The sequence below is a fragment of the Macaca fascicularis genome, chromosome 7, assembly GCF_037993035.2.
Source record: "Macaca fascicularis isolate 582-1 chromosome 7, T2T-MFA8v1.1".
Lineage (NCBI taxonomy): Eukaryota > Metazoa > Chordata > Mammalia > Primates > Cercopithecidae > Macaca > Macaca fascicularis.
The window spans coordinates 167,544,913-167,567,137 of NC_088381.1; the positions used below are offsets into that span (position 1 = coordinate 167,544,913).

The 22,225-nt window shown below is 42.7% G+C and overlaps 2 protein-coding genes across 9 annotated transcripts in view; one reads left to right on the forward strand and one right to left on the reverse strand.

Annotated features, from left to right (window-relative positions):
• Nucleotides 1-13,070, reverse strand: part of SETD3 (SET domain containing 3, actin N3(tau)-histidine methyltransferase) — an 86,248-nt gene extending 73,178 nt beyond the window's left edge. For all 6 annotated transcript variants that reach the window (XM_073998171.1, XM_073998170.1, XM_073998169.1 and 3 more), the window contains exon 1: nt 12,904-13,070. The gene's annotated coding sequence lies outside the window, so the exon portion shown is untranslated. The remainder of the gene's footprint in view (nt 1-12,903) is intronic.
• A 529-nt stretch (nt 13,071-13,599) lies between these two features.
• The window catches only part of CCNK (cyclin K), a 30,320-nt gene continuing 21,694 nt past the window's right edge, over nt 13,600-22,225 (forward strand). For 2 of the 3 annotated variants that reach the window (XM_073998172.1, XM_045396964.2), the window contains exon 1: nt 13,600-13,670. The gene's annotated coding sequence lies outside the window, so the exon portion shown is untranslated. Of the gene's footprint in view, nt 13,806-22,225 lie in introns of all 3 variants that reach the window. The other variant, XM_045396965.2, reaches the window with a different exon arrangement.

The window sequence follows — 22,225 nt, forward strand, 5'->3', positions numbered from 1 at the left end:
TCTTCTCTTATGTATCTAATGTATAAAGAATAATGTGTAACACATTAATCTAATAAATCTTCTAAAAATCAGTGTAAAATATACAGTGTCAGTCATCCTGGAATAAAAGGAAACTGGTAAAAATATGTAAAACGCCCTCCCAGCAACACCAAGGGCTCCCAGTCCCTCTACAGCGGTCATCACGTGCCTATCTCTGCCTCCCCGTTCACCCTTTGACTGTAAAATTTTAGTCACTTATTCACAAACTCTTAGTTTTCTCTAAAACCGCTGTCCAGGAATCCCCTTAAAGCCTACCTGGTCCCCCTAGTCACAATCTTCTCTTCTCTGCACCTCTGCAAGTCCTGGTATGTTCTCCCATTATCGCTGGCCCCACTGCACTAAAAGACTTGCTCACACACCAGCTTCCCTTCAGATAACAGGCTCCGTGAAGACATCCTGTCTTGTTTCTATTTGTAACCCCAACATACAGTCCAGGCCTCAACACAGGGCAGGTGCTACACAGAGGATGCCACCCTGAGCTCCCAGGGAAAAGCATCGGCACAGGTCTTAGGTTAGGTTACAATCTCCATTTCTGAAGCTTCTACCCAGGTTTCCATTCCCTTGGAACAGACAGGAAATGTCTACTTCCTGCTCCACATGGCAGACCATTAAAAATATGGCTACAATGGTTTGAAAACAAAATACATTCCACCGACAGTAATTCTACAGTCAAGTACTTATAACTCCAATTGTTCTCAAGATTTCTTTTTTAAGCCAGAAAACTGCTGGCTCTTAGAAATGAGTAATAGGTGTATAAATACAGCAGAGGTGTAATTTCAAAACACACCATAGCCCCTGGGAAGGCAGATATGCTAGAATGCAATCTTCGAAAGTCCTGCAGAGTGATGTTTATGCAGTCATTGAAGCCACTCCTAGCTAAGACCCTCATCTCCAGCTCTTTCAATCCCTTTGGGATTCATTTCCCTGCCTACAAGTCCTCCCCCACCACAAAGTCAACAGTCAGCCTTAATAAATTGAGGTATAAAATACAAACTGCATAGGATGAGCATAGTGGCTCACGCCTATAATCCCAGCACTTTGGGAGGCCAAGGCAGGTAGATTGCTTGAGCTCAGGAGTTCGAGACCAGCCTGGACAACATGGCGAAACCTTGTCTCTACAAAAATATACAAAAATTAGCTGGGCATGGTGGTGCAACCCTGTAGTCCCCAGATACTCAGGAGGCTCAGGTGGGAGGATCCCTTGAGGCTGCAATGAGCTGTGATGGCGTCACTGCACTCCAGCCTGGGCGACAAAGGGAGACCCTGACTCAAAGAAAAAAAAAAAAATAGAAACCTACAAACCGCATAGTGCACGAATTCATGGACTCATCCCCATACGTGCAAGGCCCCACCCTTGCAGAAGGTAGCAAACACACCAGTCCTTGCCAGCAGTCCTGATGAACCCTTTCGCAACCAGTCCTTCCCCCAGCAGCCCACATGCCAACTTCTATTACCATCAATCAGTTCTGCCTATTCTTAAACTTCATATAAGTAGAATTCTACACTGTGTAGGTTTCTTTCACTCACATGTCTTTCCATAGCTCACAGGATAATGTGTAACCTCCCTAGCAAGGTCTTCGAGGACTGAACTGCCTCACCCCATTTTATGTGTCCAGCTTCATCCTACCTTTACACAACACAGCTCCAGGGGACTGCTCATGTTCCTCCCTTTTTCTGGAATGCAGCTATCCCCACTGCCTGTCCCCTTGTCTTCTCCTGGCAAGATTTTTCATATACTTCAAGGCTCTACCAAAATGTCCCCTGTGCCTTAAGGGAAACTCCAGACTCCTCCATGCAACCCTCATATCCAACAAAGTCAGTCAGAAAGGGTCAAAGTCAAGGTTATTACAGATGCTAAAGGGTTGGCTTATGTTGGGATTCTGTCTTTTGGCAACCTCTTTGGGCTATTTCCCTCCCACAGGGATACAGGCTATAAAGTAGAAAAAGTGGCTAGCCTACGTTAGGCAGAAAGAATCTTCGTCTTAATTAAGGATGGGGGGTGGGGAGCTGCTTATTCTTCTTCCAGTAAATGTATCTCCCTAGGGCACAGGATCCTAGACCCAAGTCATCTCCTCAGTCTGCTCCCCCCAGAAACAAGTTTCCAGGGCTCTTCCAGTAAGCCTCCCCATTGGCTGGGTCCACCCTGTCCGAGGGCTCTCCTCAGTCCCCTGTACCCTGAACCCCAGGCAGTCGGGCATGACACCTGGCCTTTAGCATGACTTTAAGAACTTAAGTCACTGAAGGCAAGTGTTTCTCAGTACCAGTTATCACTGTTGTAAGATTCCTTTGTCTCTGGGTTCAGTATGGTTTGGCACTAATTCTAGTATTTGTGGGACACCCCTAACTCAAAGCATCTTGAAGGCAGACGCCCTACACTTACTTCGTTCAGCCCTAAAACATCAGGTTTTCCTGTGAGTTTGCCAGCTCCCCACATCCCACCTTCCCTCAGCCCCTTGGCCTGGCTGTCATTCCCTGACGTACACACTCTTCGCTCTATTACTTCAGCCGAAAGGCCCTGACCCCTTGGTGAGTATGTCAGGGTCCTCCACCTACAATTTACCTGGCTAAAACCCCACCTCACTAACAAGGTCTCCTCACCGCACTTCCACAGCACAGTCCCCACACCTCTGTGACCTCATCCACTGCAGTCTGAACTTTTACCCACTGTCTTGTGGCAGAAAAAAACCTAAAGCTTCCATGTCTGTATTACCCATAGGGTCTAATATAGTGTCACAGACACATAGAAGGTCAAAATCTGTTGAGTAAAAGAAAATCTTTGGATAGCATATTTGAATATATTGGTGTTACTAATTTTCACATTGCTCCCAACAGTTATTAAACAGTAGCCAAACGAAACATTTACTTAATATTTAATTCTACTAAGGAACTATGGTAACTCTTAGAAGTAAAAATATAAATTTATATAGAGAGGTGTAGATAATTATAGATTGGCCACACCATGAAGGACAGGGGTTAGGGTTAAGCTTATGTAATATCACACTTAAAAAACGGTTCTGTGGGGCCGGGCGCGGTGGCTCAAGCCTGTAATCCCAGCACTTTGGGAGGCCGAGGCGGGCGGATCACAAGGTCAGGAGATCGAGACCACAGTGAAACCCCGTCTCTACTAAAAATACAAAAAATTAGCCGGGCGCGGTGGCGGGCGCCTGTAGTCCCAGCTACTCAGGAGGCTGAGGCAGGAGAATGGCGGGAACCCGGGAGGCGGAGCTTGCAGTGAGCCGAGATCGCGCCACTGCACTCCAGCCTGGGCAACAGCGTGAGACTCCGTCTCAAAAAAAAAAAAAAAAAAAAAAAAAAAAAAAAAAAACGGTTCTGTGGGGCATAGTTGCACATGCCTATCGTCCAGCTGCTCAGGAGGCTGAGGTGGGAGGCTCTCTTGAACCTAGGAGATCAAGGCTGCAGCAAGTTATGATCACACCTGTGAATAGCCATTGGGCTGAAGCCTGGGCAACACAGCAAAATCCTGTCTCAAAGAACAATTTTTACAAGATGATCTCTTTTCAAAATCCAGTTTTAGATAGAAAACCTTTAGGACATTAAATTTAATAAGAGAGACTCTGAAAAACACACTGGAATCTTTTAAGCATTATTGGTCTTTAGAAAGCAATAAAGCAGGAATTAGTCTGTTTCTGATAGAAAAGGAACGCTTACAGCCCAGGCACAGGGAAAAGCTCCGTGGGCACTTGTGACCGAGGACACGAGCATCTGCCCATGACCTCACTGCATCCCCACCACAGCCCACTGAGGCCAGCAGTGACCACAGCCCATTGTCAGGAGGCTTAGAGAGGGCTGTGACTTGGCCAAGAGACCACAGCTGCCAAGCAGCAGACCCCTAGCTTCAAACTTGAAATCCTGCATTAGCTCCAGCATATAGGTGGACTCTACGTATAGGCAAGCTTGATTAAACTAAGCTGCACAACGTCTCTGTGCCTATACTATGTTCGCTGTTGCAGAAGACAACAAAATTGGACAAAACCAGAACTGCAGTTCCCAAGGATGAGGCTGGGAAACCAAGACTCACACTCAAAATAAAGCAGCATGGATAATTCCTAAAACACGTAAGTAACTAAACATAGAAGGGCAAGAAATAAAGTACAATTCAAGAAGGATGACTAAATTTTAAGATCAGTGTGAGAAGGTGTTAGTATCTAGTATGTGTGGTTTCCTAAATTCACCCCATATTGCCTTCTTTTAGCTATCAAAAAAGATGCATGCCGTGTAAGTTCCCCAACCTTATGGATTTAAATAACTACCCTTTTCATGTATGATTCAAAAGTCTGTTATATACAGTGAATACTTTTCATGATCATTTCAGTGAATTTCGGGCTAAACTACAAGTTTAAACAAATGAAACAGTCAAATAGGTATTCTGAACATCCTTCATGCTCTCCATGAAAAAAATATATTAAACATTCATCAAGTCTCCACAAAGACCAAATGTTTATTTTCAATATTTATTTCCAATATTTATATTAGGAAAACATAAATGCATACTAAATTATATGTGTATACACACACACATACACACTCAAGTTAAATTACAAGTATTAGCCAGAAGGTACAATATTAAATCAAAAATGTTTTTCTGCAAAGTTTAGAATGAAATCAGGTATAATTTACAAATACTTACTGAATTATCTTAAAGAAAACAGGAAAATAGTACCAAAAAAATAATTTAAATAATACTTAAAAGAAAATATGAAGAGTAGCAATACAGGATTGATACATGAATTATACAATTATAGTTAGTCGTTCAGAGGAAGGGGTATCTATAAAAAGGAACAGCTAAGCCAAGAGTTTCACACATGTCTACATTTCTTCACCATCAAGATATTTTTAAAATTTACAGAATCTTCAAACTTTGGCCCTTTAAAACACCATATACCACTTACAAGTCCATCAACAACCTCCCCATCTAACAGACAAGCCAGGCTTTAGAAGACAGAGGAATGAATGACATACTCAATTATTATTTAAAGTGCTGACTAATATACAGGAGCATCTGTAATCAACCACCACCTCTGCCACGCAAGCGATTATTCTCCATCTAATCTGAGTCGTGGAATAAATGGGTCGAGACACAAGAAAGCACATTTAGTGACCTTGGCTAATGTGGGGAGTGGGGGCGGAGGTGGGGTAAAGGGTGCTAAATACCTAACCCATTTTTACAAAGCATAGTTCACACATAATGAACAGATTTGGATGTAATTCACTTGCATTTTTTTTTTCAAACATTCTGAATGGAAAGGATATTTATTTGTATACTTCTTGAGTTCCCTTGAAAATGCTGCTTTCAACTAAACAGAACTAGAATAAACATTTTTGATTACACTTATCTGGCAAGTTATCCAGGAAACCTTAGCTCAAGCACAGCATCTGTTTTTCAATGTATCCTGCATTGACCCAACTTCACAGCTGGGTTGACTAAGGGAGAGAATGGTCCTAAGGATGGCTTCCTCCACCTCAGGCTCCCAGCTGTAAAGCCTACTCGAGAGAGGGTGAGTGCCTAATCTTTGTGTAGGAAGAAAAGGAAATACTCTTTTCTCACTCTTACTAAAATACTTTGCCGGCCAGCAGGATCAGATTACTACATTCAGAATTAAATACACAAATTATAGGATGATGAGTTAGGAAAATGAAAGCACTCCCAAACTGAAAAGTATTTAACTGTGCAATGTTTCCTTTCCTACAGATACTGACAAAGTGCCATGGTACCATGTTAGCTGAAACTCATATATATCAGAAACGCGTTCTGGCTTTGCACAGTAGCAGGGCCTAGTAGCCATACCAACTCATACCAGTTTACATGGCAAACTGGCACCTATCGTTCCAATCTTCTAATTAAAAGAGGAATTGGGCCAAGGGCAGTGGCTCACACCTGCAATCCCAGCACTTTGGGAGGCCGAGGCAGGTGGATCATTTGAGGTCAGGAGTTCAAGACCAGCTTGGCCAACATGGTGAGACCCCACCCCCATCTCTACTAAAAATACAAAAATTAGCCTGGTATGGTGGCACAGGCCTGTAATCCCAGCTACTCAGGAGGCTGACGTAGGAGAAATGTTTAAATCCAGGAGGTAGAGATTGCAGTGAGCTGAGATCCAACTACTGCACTCCAGCCTGGGCGACAGAGTGAGACTCTGCCTCAAAAATAAACAAACAAACAAAAGAAGAACTGATGTGCCACAACTTAAAAGTACCAAGAAATCAAGGCAAGCAGGCAGGGAAGAAGGTGTAATTAATTTCAACTCAGTAACTACTTAAGTACCAGGATGTATACAGATCTATAAATTGCATGCAAATAAAATTTTAATTTGATCAAAATTTAATCTTGATACAGAACAATTTAGGCTGTCCCATTTAAGTATTATAACTTGAGATTTTAAAAATACAGTTGTTGGCCAGGCACAGTGGCTCATGCCTATTAATCCCACCATTTTGGGAGGCCGAGGCGGGCGGATCACCTGAGGTCAGGAGTTCAAGACCAGCCTGGCCAACACAGTGAAACCCTGTCTCTACTAAAAATAGTCCCAGCTACTTGGGAAGCTGAGGTACAAGTATCACTTGAACCCAGGAGGCAAAGGTTGCAGTGAACCAAGATCGTGCCACTGCACTCCAGCCTGGGCCACAGAGCAAGACTCTGTCTCAAAAATAAATTAAATAAATAAATAAATAAATAAAGTACAGTTGTTGCTTTTCACATTTTTTTTTTTTGCTATTTTTCCACTAACACAATAATTTTAGAAATAACTAAACATTTCTGACTGACTTTTCATTACATAGTAGGTTTTAGTTTTAAACTGCCGTTGAACGAAATTGCAAATAAATTAACATAGGCTCCTATTTAACAGAAGTTACCAAAAAAACCTTTTGTAAAGCAAAAAATCATTGGGTATCATGAATAATCATTTCCTATTATATCTTTCTAAAATAAAAAAGACAATGTTATGGGTGAAGAAACAGCTGTAATCCATCAAACCATCCACATTCCTTAACATAAGGATTCTGGATTCTAGAACCAAGGAGCATCAGGATTAGAGTAGCTCTCAACCCCACGCGTGTACGGCGCATGGCGCCTGATGTTATGGAGCAGTCACAATCAGTACTTCACCTGATCCAAGTCTGAGAAGGATATAAGACAGGCAGGACAGAGCCAGCGTGTCATTCCTGATTAACAAACACACAGCCTAAGGCAGATTGCCAGTAAGTGAAAAAGGCAGATTCAAAGCTTCTGCCTTTAGGTGGCCAGCAGAGCTGCACGTTCACTTCCAAGACAATCTCCTGCTTTGTGAGCCCCTCCAGTACAATATTGCAGAGAAGTTCACCGTCCTCTCTGACCTGTCAGCTTTTGCGTCTCCCCAAAATTTTGTCTTCTCCAGGCCTAATGTGCCCCTCATTACTACATATTTCTCAAAAGTGAGCAAAATGATTTAAGCATATTATACTTCAATGAACTGCTGTTGTTTTTTTTTTCCGAAGTCAACAAAACCCTTCAGATGTGCTCGGAGATGGACTACCCACCTTCCTGAAACTCAAAGAAATTTGACTAATATTCCTAAGACTGCCCTAGCTTTTCTACGAGCCAAGTGAATTCATTCCCTCACTCCTGCACATTTCCTGAGAATCTAATCTGAAACACAAAGATGATACAACATGGTCCCACAGCCTTTAGGACAAGACAGTCACAACTAAAGTCTTTCATGATCTTCAGCAAGATAGATGTGCTATATTAACAACTGAGTTTTTGAACCTAAATGCAACTATTCATGCTGTCATGTTCCTTATTTCAGGATCATCCTTGCCGTGCCCTGTGTCCTATGGCAGTTCCCCAACATGATCGTCCCCATCACAATCATGTCATTTAGGCATTTATTATATGATCAGGAATTGAGGTAAGCATTTTACACAGTATCAGATAGGTATTAACAAGCCCCCTTTACAGATGAGAAAGTTGACACTTACAGAGACTGAGTAATTTATGCAAAATGATAGACTCAGTTTGTGTCAGAGCCTCACCAGCACACCTCAATGACAAATCTTACTGATACTCAATAATGTTTCATGAGTTCGGCTCAAAACCAACCCATTTATGAGAGCTCCAAAGGTTCACTGTTATCTCTGATATTCAAAATAATACTATTCCTTTGCAGTGATAAAACATACGCATGTAAAGGCTTTATTTCTTTGGCCTTTTAAAAGTATAGTTATTTTGCTGGCTTTGTCCAAATACATAGGAGGAGCTGCAGGTTAAATTGGGACATGCGTGAAACTTCCAAAAGAGCTTCCACCCAATCCAGTACATCCCACAGTGATCTCTGCAATGCCACACTTTTGTTGCGGAGGAAAAACGCAGAACCATGAGGTGACCATGACATGCAGCAATGCTAAATTATTACAACCAACAAATCAAAAATGTTATTAGACACCCGTAAACATTTTATGGTAAAAGCAGCTTTAATAACACTAATCCTTACTTCCTCTCAAATATGTGTCAGAGAAAACTGCTGATATTGAAAAGGCATGTCTATTTTCTGAGACTGAACATTGTAAACCCTTTAGTTGGAAGAATTTCTTAGACCTGTTACGTCCTAATGAATTGTTTTCTTAAAAAAAGGAAAGTGAAACTCAGGATCACAGATAGTGATAAGCCTAAGATAGTGCACATTTTATTAAGAGTTCTTGGCCGGGAGCGGTGGCTCAAGCCTGTAATCCCAGCACTTTGGGAGGCTGAGACAGGTGGATCACGAGGTCAGGAGATTGAGACCATCCTGGCTAACACGGTGAAACCCTGTCTCTACTAAAAAATACAAAAAACTAGCCGGGCGAGGTGGCGGGCGCCTGTAGTCCCAGCTACTCGGGAGGCTGAGGCAGGAGAATGGCCTAAACCTAGGAGGAGGAGCTTGCAGTGAGCTGAGAGATCCGGCCACTGAACTCCAGCCCAGGCGACAGAGCAAGACTCCGTCTCAAAAAAAAAAAGAGTTCTATGTATCAAATATTTTTGTCAATTAAAAATTAAAAATAAAAAGTTCCATGTAGACACCTGATTATCTACATTCTCTAGACAATTTTTTTGTCTTTCTAAAAAACAGTGGAAACATTTCTTCCTGCTCTGTCCCTCTGCCCTCCCCTACATCCCCATCCCAGTACTGAGGTTAGGCTCGTAAAAGGCTAAGAATTCACTTTGGCTTAGTAATCAGTAGATCCCTTTCAAAATCTTAACATCAAAGATAGATGTGTCTTCCATTGTCAACCAAGACTGTATGGACTTACTAGTTCACTTCTACTCGGAAAGTACTTGATACAAGAAAAAAAAGAATTGCAAAGTCTTAACTTTGGTATTTGAATTTTATAATCATTTAGAATCAGTTTTCTTCCATTCAAATTTATCTCAGTTGAAAATGTTCAATATCTGTGTTTTTACCTCTTGTTTTTACAGTCTGTTTATTTCCAAAACTCACAGGAGACTCCCAAGTGGAAACGGGGTCAACACAGCTAATCTCTGGCTTGAGTTAAAAAGCAAGACTTCTTAATCTTGGAGATGCTAATTTTTTTTCAAAAGACTATTAAGTGACTTTTTAAAAAGCCAAGTCTCAGCCCAGTGCTGTGGCTCACGCCTGTAATCCCAGCACTTTAGGAGGCCAAGGTGGGCAGGTCACCTGAGGTCGGGAGTTTGAGACCAGCCTGACCAACATGGAGAAACCCCGTCTCTACTAAAAATACAAAATTAGCCAGGTGTGGGGGCGCATGCCTGTAATCCCAGCTGCTCGGGAGGCTGAGGCAGGAGAATGAACCCAGGAAGCAGAGGTCGCAGTGAGCCGAGATTGCGACATTGCACTCCAGCCTGGGCAACAAAAGAGAAACTCCATCTCAAAAAAAAAAAAAAAAGCCAAGTCTAAACTTCTTTGTAATAGGAAAATACATTATATATATTAATATTTCGATAGAAATTTTTTAACTTGAGTAATTATGTAAATTAATTATATTTGCATATCAAAATAGTTAACCTCTCCAATGTTATGAATAGAAAAATGAGATGATAAAAGGAAATCCAATGGACAGAAATCCATTGTAAAGGCAACAAAAGTGAAAACTGTAGAAAACTGTAAAAGCAAGAATCTTCAGTCTAATACTCTTGACTGGTTAAATATGACCCAGAACAAACTGTTACCCAGATAAACACTTCTATGACTGTAGCAGGAGAGAAAAGATGCACAGCTAATCAGAAGAGTTTTCACTGATAAAGAAAGGGCCCAAAAATAATGGCAGGTAATTGAGAAAGCAAATATTATAACTGGCCACAAGCAAAATCCAAAGTAACATAAGAATAAAGATAAGTTCACTGCTCTGTTAAAAACATTTAATGCCATAGGAATAAATGACTCTTAGTTCTCTTTGGGGGAACAAAGTCACCACTCCATTCCCAGGACTTCGGTCCAAGGGAAAGAAACACACTTGAAACTCTTCCTCCCCACCCCCAAAAGAAGCACCAGGCACAGCAACCAGGGAACAGGCAAACCAGTCTCTAAAGATAAACAACCTCTCAGAGAAGGACAGTCATCCAACTACGCATAAGAAAGATACATTATTAGTTACAGTTCTAAACCCTACCTCGGATTCGTGATAAGAAAAAAGACTCTGTAATTCAAACATTTCAGATACCCAGTACGCCTCAAACTACCCTGACATCTAGTCACAAAGCATTCATAGTAACCCTGACTTGGAGGTGGGATTATTGCTTATATTTTTACTACAACTCTACACAGCACAAACTATGCACCTGGTTTTCACTGAATTCAATGACTGTCTATTAAATATTCACTCCAAGCAAGCCTTTGTGGCTGATGGTCATACTTTCCCCGGTGCCGTCATCCTGTCATTCTCCTCCAGGCAGGAGAGTACTGTGTTTCAAGGAGGCTGTTGTGACCGTTTATCAGAACTCTCAAAACAAAAACAGTTGTCCAGTGGTTGAGCTTTAAACAGGAAAAATATCTGAGTACAACCTCCACATTTTTCTCATTATCCAGGCTTCTAAAGCGAAAGTTTAATTATCATTTAAAATGTGGCCTAAATGTCCACGGCAGGGAAGAGCATCGCAGCAGCCATCACTTTCTCACTGACAGTCACTGTGCTCTTACGAGTAGCTTTCGCTATTAACGTACATACAAACATAAGATGTTTTAATCTTCAAATCCAACACCACTCCAATTCCAGGAAAAAAAGCCCTGAGATGTTAGCACACTGGAGAAGCAACCATTTTACTCCTTCAGACTAGAGTTCCATTTCAGATATTAACTTACAATCACTTAGAGGGCAGACAGGAAAGGGGTAGCAGAAGGCTAAAATCCAAGGTTGTCTGGGGTCCCAATAAAGAGGTTCTGTAGCTGTTTGAGAACTTGGCTTTGCAAACTACTTTCTTAGGCCAGAGAAAAACTCCTCGGTAAACTGTTGGAATTTCACCAAAGTATCAATCACGGCAGCCCCTGGGACTAATCCGGTACTGCTGGACTTTCTTCACGCATGGTAGCCCGTATAAACACAGTATATACAGCAAGGTTCAAGCAAGTCTTGGCAAATTTTAACACTGGAGAGGAAGACTGCTTTTATTTCGCTATATTCTTGGATTAAAGGTATTTACTTAAAATAATAAACACTTCTCCGACATTATTACTGGTTAGCTCAGTTCTGAAATACTGGCAAGGTCATTTCAAGAAGAAAAACGGGAGAGGAAGAGGTATATTTTACGTAAGATAAAATCCACACTTTTCAGTGTCCGGTTCTGAGTTTTGACAAACGCATTTATAGTGGTCTCATCAGCACCACAATCAGGCTACGAAGAGAGAGGTAACTCTTCGAGGATTCTTAAAAGCAAAATTAATTTGTCAGCATACTTTAAAGTATTTTTGAAATATCACCTTATTTATTTAGAAAAGCAAAATAACACGGTCCGAGTGGTCCTAAGCCGTGAATGCCTCTGCAATACTTAAATGCCCTCCTCCCAACCCCGGCCCGACGAGGGTGAGCCCCGCAGCCAGTGGCGCGCGTCACTGTCGGCTCCTTTTCCCGAGTGGAGACGGGGGAAAGACAGAGTTGCATCGCCAGGCTGGAGCCACGAGGAGAAGAGTTTAACGCCGGAATGACAAACTCTAAAGCACTGAATGCCTCTCCCTGGTAGGGCACTGCGCGTGTGGAGCACGGCCAGGGACGCGTGGGAAGAAAGACGACCTATTTCCTACGACCGTCTTCCTAACTGGACCGAGCGGGAGGAGGCGGGGGCTGGTCCCCGGGCACCCCGGTGGGCACCGAGAACTCGCAGAGAGGAACATAAAACCGCACGGCCTTCCCCGAGCAGCGGGGAGACGGGAGGAAGGAAGGAAATGAGAGCTCGACCCGGCCGCGCGCAGAGCCGAGCCGACCAGCCCGAGGGACCAGGGCCCCACCCGAGAGCAGGAGCGAGGGCCGGGGACAGGAGACCAAGCGCGGGGAGAGCGCTGCCTGCACCTGCCACCACCTCGAGACCGGGTGGCGCGGGGCCCGGGAGCGTGGGCGGCAGAGGGGACCGGGCAGCGGCGAGAGCGCGCCTCCCGCCCCGCAGGGCGCCCGGGCAGAGGCCGACCGGAGCCCTCCGACCCCGCCGGGCCCTCCCCGCCCAGGCACCCGAGCGCACACCTGCCCCCTTCAAGCCCTGGGCCCAGAGCGGCAGGCGGAGACCCTGGCGGGGGCGCGGGCCGGACTTCGGCCGAGGGGCGCTGGCCAGGGCGAGGGACGGCCTCGTAGAGCTCGGAGACGCAGCGCGAGTTTTCCCCGCAGCCCGCGGGCCGCGCGCGCGCAGAGACCGCCGCCAGCACTCACCTGCCCGCTTCCCTTAGCGCAGCGGGAACGACGCACTCCGGCCCGGACCCCGCCGTCCGCCTCAACCAACCCCCAGGCGGTGGCGGCGGTGGCGGCGGCGGCGGCGGCGGCCGGACGGGAGGGGCGGGACGGCAGCCTGAGACGGCCCCGCTGCCGCGGCCCAACCCTGCTCCGCCCGCCCCGGACCCCGCCCCCGGGCCGCCGCCGCCGCTGCTCATTGGTCCACACCTCGGACGCATGGGCGCGGCCCCGCCCCACCGCCCAGCCGGCGTTCCGTCCGGGGTCCTCCCCAGCCAGTGGGCTGGCGGCTCCCGGGGACGAGAGCGGCCGGCTCAGCGGCCGCCAACCCCGAAGTCGCAATTGGCTGCGTTCGCCCCCGCCAGAGCTCTGATTGGACGAATCTCGACCCGGGCCCCGCCTACGCGCCCAAGTTCCGTTAGCAGGTTCGGTTGCTCCAGAATGCCTTTTTGCTCCAAGGGGCGGGACCGACGGGATGGGCCCTGTGACTGGCTCCTCCCCCTGCACGCAGCAGCCACTGTCCCGCGGGGCGGGCGGGCGGGCGGGGAGGAGAGCGGCGGCTTGTTCCTCTTTTGAGAGCTCTGCTTTCTTCCCATTGGTTGACAGGCATCCTACTCTCTCCGCCCCTCCGGTCGCTTGGTTTTCGTCTCAAGACGCAGCGTGATGACGTAGTTCCCCGACATTCCACATGCAAGATGGCCGCAGTACGCAAGGAGAGACGTCGCTAAGGGGCTTGCCTGAAGCGAGAGGTGAGTGACCCACCGACTGCGGGCAGCACCGCCCACCTCCCGCGTATCTGGAGGTCGGAGTAGGTTATGGTCAACCGCCGCCATCCACTGGCGTAGTCTCTCTTTCCGGATTCTGCCTCCCTCCGCTAACCTCCGGTACACATTGAACTTAGCGGGCGGCGCGGGGCTGTGGGGCGGGCGTGTAGAGAGGGTCTGAGGCGCCGGGGCGGGGCAGGGAGGCCGGGCTCAGTCTAGAACTGGTAGCGGCCCTCGCACTGGGGAGCAGTCAGAGTTCGGGGACTTTCTAGGGGTTGGACAAAAGGGGCAGGGGTGTTAACCGCGCAGTCTCACAGCCACAGACTGCTCATATCTCCCCGATTATTTCGCGGCGTATTAGTCCCAACCTTGGCTAGGCCTGAGACTTTTTGGAGGTTGTTCCGTGTCTAGGGTACTCCGACTTTGGAGTTTTGAAGAGCCACGTAACGAGGGTGCGACTAAGAATGAGGAAAAGGCACTTCCGCGGTTAGATTTAGTTGTTGCCGAGACATCGTCTTTACGGACGCGCTCCTGGTGGTTGCTTTGGTTTGTTATGAGAGAAATTGTTCTTTAGAAAATTGGAGCGTAAATCTAGAGGTTATCTGACAGCTCCTAAACTATTGTCTGCCCAAGATAGGCTCGTTAGTGCTCGCTAAATTTAGATTGCCAGTTAAACGGAGCTTTCGCTAAGTCATCTGAGGTTAGGAACTTCTAACCATTTCTTAAGGGTGGTGTTCTATGTTTTTAAGGGAAACTTGGTGATGTTTGTGTATCTCGATGTAAATCGCTGTTTACAGATATCTAGCACAATGCCTTGCAATTGTAGGTGCCCACTAAAAGTTTGTATGAATGATGTTGCTAGAATGAAAGCGAGGAGCTTTCAGCGCCTGGAACACTGCCTGACGTTTAATAAGCCCTCCGTATTGCTGAATGAAAGAATGGATAGATGGTGGTAATGGTAATAGTATTGATAGACATCTGGATTAAAGTTATGCCCTTAGGATGCTTACCTGTTAAATAATCTTGACTATGAATATAGTAATTATCCGAGATTGTTTTATTCAGAGCGACTACCACTGCTGTCTTTTAGGGTTTTTTCCCCCTCTTGTATCTCATTTCGATTATACTGTGATGCAGTATTCCAGCATATTAGTCGATTTCTAGGCAAATCCTGTTTAAATTTGTTCCATTTTGAAAATGTAGGTTGCACCAACAAGCAATAAAAACTATTCGAGTTGTTAATGAGGTTCTTAAATGTTAAATGCTCTTTCTAAAATTGAATGTCATAAAGAAAAATTGGTCATAGCCGTGGCCTATAAAATGGGCTAGTTCATTTTAGGACGTTATATTTGAAAGCAGTGACTCTGCTGAGTGTCTAAAAGGGAGGACAGTGTTTTCTGCTTGTTTTCTTTAAAACTGGATGAGGACAAAAAAATCTAGAGGAATTAAATTCAAGGTAATTGAGGAGATTACAGAGTGATCATATTTTTAAGCTCAGGTAAATTGTATACCAGAGTATTTGCAGATGACTTTATAAAATCATTATTCATAAATTTTGAAAAATCCTAAAAGTGCAGTTAATGATAGAAGACTAGAGTCTGGTAAATGTCTCAGTTTTCACACAGAACCATTCGATGGCTCTTGGCTGCTAGGAACCTATTAATAAACTTTTAGAATCTGGTTGGAAGAGCCAACAAGTTTATGAGTACTTGGGAAAGGAGAGCTGATTCCCTGAACAGAGCTTCAATAAGAAAAGGCCAGGTGAGGCCAGAGGTGGTGGCTCACGCTTATAATACCAGTACTCTGGGAGGCCAAAGCTGGAGGATCACTGAAACTCAGGAGTTCAAGACCATCCTGGGCAACATAGTGAGACCTCATCACTAAAAAAAAATAAAAAAATTAGCCAGATGTGGAGGTGCATGCCTGTGGTAGCTAGGGAGACTGAGGCAGGAGGATCACTTGAGTTAGAGATCAAGGCTGCAGTGAGTCGTGATCACGTGACTGCACTCCAGCCTGGGCGACAGAGCAAGACCCTGTTTCAAGAAAAAGCCAGGTGACACAAATCATTTCCTTTTGTTACTAGACTGGTGGTGATTGGGGATTGCTGGACGTAAGTTCATTTAAGTTTATTTAGGACACAGTCTTCCAACAAGATTCTAATACTGTGTCTAGATACAAGAGTTAAATATGCATTGGATAAGGTGTGGTTAGATGGATTGATATCCATGCAAATTACCAACCCCAAAATGTTGATTAATGGGTTGATGTAAACCTGAGGAGTTGTCTTTGGAGATATGCTACAAGACTCTGGTGTTGCCCTTGCTCTGATTAACACTTTTTTATTACCAACTTTAAATATATAAACAGCATGATTCTCAAGTTAATAAATGCACTCAAACCATGTAGTGATAATCAGCCACACATTAGATGACACTCAGAAATCAAAGAGTTCTTAAAGGCTGGAATATAATAATAGGCCAGAACCAACCAGATATAAATTTACTAGGTGAGATCGTCTCAAAAATTTTTTTTAAATAAATAAATTTAGTTGGTGTGATTACATTTACAAAAACTCAGTTTTCCTGGCTTGAGAAAAGTGGTTCTAGGATGTAATGTTCCACTTACAGAAGAAAAGCAGTGTCTAGATTGAGGGAAGGCAGTATCTTGGTATAAAGTAAGACAGATTGTGGCTGCTGCTTGCTAGCTGTGAATTAGTCAGGTTGCTTCGTGTCTCTGGCTCCATTTTCTCAGTGATAAATTGTGAGGATAAGAAAACTAGCTTGCAGACATGGCTGCAACGCAGCAGACACACAATGGACATGTTACTGAATGTTAGTTACCACCCCCCTCACATGTGCTATGCACATCATATCTGTTTTGATTCCTAATATTTAGGGAGGACTTGAAACCAAAAAAAAAAAAAAAAAAAAAGTCATGATGAGAAAAATGGTTAGATTTGTTTACCCTAGAGAAGAGAATGTAAAAATTGCTTTTACCTATTTGAAAGACAATCAATAGATAAGGGAAATGTATTTTCAAAGGTTAGTTTAAGGACCCTGGTAGAAGTTAAAGAGTCGCTAAAAGGTAGATTTCATTCATGCATTATTTTACGCCATCTGTGTAGCAGATCTAGGGGATGAACAGAACAGATAAAAATCAATATAGGAATATAGGAATTATGTGAACACCAGTTATTGATACCCAGCAATGCTGTTTCATTGATAAGTGGCCAAATATTACTAAGAGGGGATTTCGATATTGGGTGAGATAATTGAGTGGTGACATTTACTATTGTTTCCATAATTCTAAATGTAGAAAATATATTTAGTCTTTTTTTTTTGAGTCGGAGTCTCGCTCTGTCACCCAGGCTGGAGTGCAGTGGCGCAATCTCGATCTCAGCTCACTGCAAGCTCCGCCTCCCGGGTTCACGCCATTCTCCTGCCTTAGCCTCCTGAGTAGCTGGGACTACAGGTGCCTGCCACCACACCCGGCTAATTTTTTTTTCTTTTTTTGTATTTTTAGTAGAGATGGGGTTTCACCGTGTTAGCCAGGGATGGTCTCTATCTCCTGACCTCGTGATCCACCCACCTCGGCCTCCCAAAGTGCTGGGATTACAGGCATGAGCCACTGCGCCTGGCTGTATTTAGTCTTTTAAGATGTAAAATGATATTTATGAAGCCCATTCCTGAAAGGTGCTGCTAAAATGCCTTGACAGGTTGCTTGTGTATGGATTTTCATTTTGCAGAGTTCATAAATCTCAGTCATTTTCACAGGAATCACGAGCTGCTAATGAGAAAATTTATAACTTTAGGGTCTTGTGAAAAAGTAATTGAAGAGTAATAGGGAACAGGTTTATAGACCTGAGGCAAAAACTTTTTCAGGGAGTTCCACGATTTTGAGGACTATCTCTATTCTGTTTATGTCCATAATATTTTCACTACATTTCATGAATTGTTTACATTCTGCCTTGGAACCTAAAGGGACCAGGAGTTTGGCCAGTAACAGAAGGTAAAACAAAATTGAATATACTTATGATTTATCCACTTGTGGACCGAGATTCTTTTCCATTCCAGTTTCATCCCTACTGGGTTATTCCTAACACTGTTCCCCACTCTGTCCCTTTCTTCTAAACAGATATCTTGGTATTCTACTTCCTAGAGAATATGGAGGTACTTCCTCCCCCTTAAAAGATTATTTAAAAGTGTCTTTCTCAAAATTTTCCTTCCCTTCTTAGGGAAAAAAAGAGCTTTCTTTCTAAAGTTAACTTTCTTACTATGCTTTGTATTATCCCTTGACCAGTTAGCCTCCCTTGTTCTGACTCCACTAGTCATTCCTTTTTTTTTTTTTTTTTCTGGCTGCAGACATTGTTCCTTCTCCTTCATGCTGAAAAATAAATAAAAACCAAAACAATAACAAAAACTCCCTACTATTACCTGTTACTCTCTTTGAGAACAGATGCCTCAAAAGAATAACCTGTTTCCGGCCGGGCATGGTGGCTCATGCCTGTAATTTCAGCTACTCAGGAGGCTGAGGCAGGAGAATCACTTGAACCCAGGAGGCAGAGGTTGCAGTGAGCACCACTGCATTCCAGCCTGGATGACAGAGGGAGACTCTGTCTCAAAAAATTAAAAAATGAGTAAAAAAGAATAACCTATTTCCTAGTCTGTTCATTCTTTACCACCCCTTGCAGTTTCTACACCTTCTGTCCTATTGCACTTCTAAAAACGTTATTTTATTTATATGTGTATGTAGGTATTTTAAATATAGTCCTATACCATACAAATTACCCACTTAAACTGTACAAATCAGTAGTTTTTAGTATTTTCAGAGTCGTGCAACCGTCACAATTTTCAGTGTCTCTAAAAAACAACTAATCACCAATTAAAGTAAACTTTCCTTAGTTCCTTGTCCTTTAACTTTTCTTTTGCATTTGTCATTGTTGACTACCATCTCTGGTTTAAAGCTGACATCCCTTGGTTTATTTTGCAATGAAGGATGCAGATTTCCCTACTTCTTGGACCAGTGTTTTTCCCTTTCTCTTATTTGGTGATTCTTAGTCCACAAGTGGATAAATCATAAGTACATTCAAGTCTGTTTTACCTTCCTGTCATTGGGCAAATGCTCTCCTTTGGTGGTTCTTCCTACTTGGTACAAGTTCACAGAGTTCTGTACCCAGACTCCCTCCTTCTTCATTCTCCATCCCTCCATCCGTCAACACGACTTTATAGTTGTCACCTCTGTATAGATGAATCCCAAGTAGATATGTTCTGTAGAGACTTCAGCTGGCCTATTTATCTGTCTGATAGATATTTTCACAAAAGTATCTTAAAGTTCTTCAAGCTTAGTATTTATAGAGCCAAATTCTTCTTTTCCTCCCTTCTTATCAAAACCAGCTTTTTCTCTTGTCTTATCCATTTGTCTTTTTAGTATCACCCTCTGTGTCAGTCAAACTTGAAATCATCTTTTTCCATTCTTTGCCTCATGGCCAATTATGGCACACACACCTCTTTTTCCAACTGCCATTGTGTGGAGACAGGTGTATTAGGTAGTCTTCACTTGAACTGCTACTGTAGTCTCCTAACTGGTTCTCTTTCTGCATACCTCTCAACAAACCTCATCATGCTCTCTCCCCTTACATGCGTTGTTGTTATTATTATTCCCTGACAAATAATTCATATATTTATTTTTTATTGTCTCTCCCACTAGAATGTAAGCTTCCTGGGGCAGAGGCCTTGCTTGTCTTGTTCCCTGCCATGCTATTAAGGCCTGGCTCATAGTAAATGCTCAGGAAATATTTAAATGAAAAAAGTACATGGAAAACTGTTAGGCATATGTATCTTAAAGTAGCAATTCCCAACTGTAAATAAATTGCTAAGATGTGCCAAGATATTGATTCCCTCAGCCAACTGTCCAGTTGCCTTCTGTTCTATAACAATATATGTGCATGTTTAACACTTATTAATAATCAAACACCAGAAACATTTTACATGCCCAGACAGTAGAATGGATAGATAAAGTGTGTTACATTCATAAGATAAAACTGTACTGTACAGCAGACTTTCTCAGCTTTGGCACTATTGAAATGTTGGACTAGATAATTTCTTGTCATGAGGGATTGTTCTGTGCACTGAGGATGTTCAGCTACATTCCTGGCCTCTACCCACACTGGATGCCAGTGGCAACCCCCCAGTTAGGAAAACCAGAAGTGTCTTCAGACATTGCCAAATGTCCCCTGGGGGGCAAAATTGTCCCAGGTTTGAAAACCACTGCTCTGCGGCAATGAGAATGAACAACTACTGCCTTATGCAACAACAGGAATGAATCCCACAAACTTAATATTGAGCAGAAGAAACCAAATGTAAAAGTGGTACTGTGTCATTGCACAGTCCTTCAAACACAGGCAAAACTAATTGATGGAAATAGAGGTCAGAATAGTTATCTTTGGGAGGATAGTGACTAGGAGAAGAATGAAGAGAGCTTCTGGAATGTTGGTACTGTTCTATTTCTCAACTGAATAGTGTTACACAGGTGTGTTTACTTTGTGAAAAACAATCAGCCATACAATTATAATTAGTGCACTTTTCTTTTTGTATGCTATGATTCAAATTACAGTGTTGTAATTTATGAAACCAGTACCCACACATAGGCAAGTATTCCTTGGCTATCGAGGGATTGATGAAGATAAGGAGTCCTCCTGGTCTCCTATGCAGTCTCATCAGACTTTATCCCCAACTTTTTATTACATGAAAGAATAGTGCAATGAATACTTGTTTACCTGTGGACACATATTCGTTTTTTGCCATGTTTACTGTGTGGTTGTGTTTTAGCTGAACTATTTGAAAGTAGGTTGCAGACATTAAGACACTTTATCCAAAATACTTCAGCCTTCATCTGCTAAGAATAAAGTCATTCTCCTGTGTAATCACAATATCTTTATTACCCCCAAAGAAAATTAACTGACAGTAATTCCCTTCCTGATATCCTGTAATGTACAATTCATACTTAAATTTTTCCTAATTGTTTGAAATTTTTTTTTTAAAAAAAAGATCTAATCAAGGTTCACATATTGCATTTCGTTGTTAGCCCTCTTTAGCCTTTTTAAATCTAAGACAGTCTTTCAAAATGTTTTTTGATAACACTGACAGTTTTGAAGAGACCAGGTCGGTCGTTGAGTAGTGTGTCTCACCTTCTGGATGTGACTAATAGTTTCCATGTTGTGCTTTTTCACTTACTCTCCTACCATCAGTTTTTATTGTAAACTGGAAGTTCAGTCAAAAGTTTGCTTAAATTTAGGTTAAGCTTTTGGGGGACAAGAATACTGCATAGGTAGGTGATATTTATTTCTCATTGCAATTGGAAGTCACATAATGGCAGGTTTTCACACTATTAGTGATGTCAAGTGTGATCATTTTGTTAAGGATAAACTGTATTATTTTTTACAGTAGTTAAAATCAGTGCTAGCAAAGTAGCATTTATTATCAGTAGCATTTTATTATCAGTAGTTATCAGTGCTAGCAAAGTATTATTCTCTCTCTGTATTAATATTGTTATGGACACATAGATTGTATTTTATGATCAACTGCAGTCATTTTTCTTTTTACTATTCAAATTACCTTGAATTAGTCCAGTGGGCACCCATCATGATGATTCCTATGTCTTTTTTTTTCCCCTAGCAAATCATTCCTTCAGCAGTCCTATGTCTTTTGATAAGCTTTGATTGGTCTGAGTACATCCCAGGTAGGCTCCAACCCCAGACTGGAAAGAAAGCTGCTTCCTTTTAGAGAGTATTGGTATTGAAAAAGTTAAGATTTCAGAACTAGGTTTGTCATTCCTTCTTGGTACTTGAAAAGGAGAGAAATGGGATATATATGTATATATTTTTAACCGTGATTTATCTTGATATCTTCAGTTAAAGTTTAACATCACAGATTTTTTCTTAACATTTGGTTTTGTGCATGTGTACATTTGTTTTCTCTGCACTGAAAATCTTGGTTCCTAACAACATTAACATTTACATATTTGCTTTATTCCACAACATGCAAAAAAAATTTGTTTGAAAATTACAATATTAATGACACTACTAACAGTATAGTAATGAAGTTTTACAATTTCCTTGGGGTCGGCCACGGTGGCTCATACCCATAATCCTAGCACTTTGGGAGGCTGAGGCAGGAGGATCGCTTAAGGCCAGGAGTTTGATGCTGAAGTGAGCTAGGATCATGCCACTGCACTTCAGCCTGGATGACAGAGCAAGGCTCTTACTAAAATAAATAAGTAAATAAATAAATAATTATTTTCAGTTCTTTTTGTCCTTAGAATATATCTCACTAAGCATGTAACAAGATCAGAAATTACTTGAAGTAAATTTTCTGTGTGGTTTTGTTGCCCGTTTGGTTTGAGTTTTAGGATTTGCTTCTTGATTTTTAGTTAAGTTTATGAGTCTATTAAATATTTACATGATTCAAACATCAAAGGTTATAAAAGTACTCGGAAGGGAGTCAAGCTGAAAGAGCACCTAATGGCCACATTGGAATAGTTTG